Source organism: Sceloporus occidentalis, unplaced genomic scaffold (assembly GCF_023333645.1).
Source record: "Sceloporus occidentalis isolate IW3139 unplaced genomic scaffold, rSceOcc1.0.p SCAF_15, whole genome shotgun sequence".
NCBI classification, from domain to species: domain Eukaryota; kingdom Metazoa; phylum Chordata; class Lepidosauria; order Squamata; family Phrynosomatidae; genus Sceloporus; species Sceloporus occidentalis.
In genome coordinates, this window is record NW_028316995.1 from 3,772,319 (window position 1) to 3,773,171 (window position 853).

Sequence of the window (853 nt, forward strand, 5' to 3'; positions counted from 1 at the left end):
AAGAACTGATCCTTACAGATGGGTTTAATTTTTTATAAATCATTGACTTTTTTTTCTAAACAAGAAAAAAACCAGAAAAATCAAAACTATTGTCAGAATTGGCAATTCTACAGTTCTTTGGGTAATGTTTTACCATTCTATCTACAAACTATCGGTTATCAAGCTGCTGGTTTTTAGGGGATAACGTTAATGAAAGAGGGTGAACCTAGCCAGAAACGGTTCCATAGTGCTATTATTATAGGGGATAGTGACAATTAACAATAGGATTAACGCGCAATGATATGCTGGTACAGAAGAAGGACCCTGCAGTTTATTAAACGTCCTGTGGCCACAACTAAAGCTCCTGTAATGAAATCCTTAAATGTCTGATGTTGCTAGAATGTCCATATATATTCCTGGGCAGACTAGCTCATGTAAAGTGCTGCCCCCTGCAGTATGGAGGATGTATACGCTGACAGAAGGGAATCAGTTACTGTATTCTAAAGTTACTGTACTCAGTTATACATCTTACATACTGCAGGGGGCAGCACTTAACCCAAGCAGGTCTGTGACATGTGAAAAATACATTATTCAAATTCTTCACTCAATTATATAAATATTATCACTGGGTCAAAACAATGCATGAAATAACCGTGCTAAAGCCGTGCCTCTTGCTGTGCTTCTAGCCCTTCCCCTAGAGCAAAATTGCCCCATTTGTCCCATCAAGGACATTATTAGTGTCCTACTATGCATTCCTGTTTTGATTAATAACAGCCACTTAAAACTGCAGGGATTAGATTTTCACATAAGATAAAATGACATTTTTCAGTAGTTCTAGGCAGTTTTGTGTTGATTCGTCAAACATTCATCAATC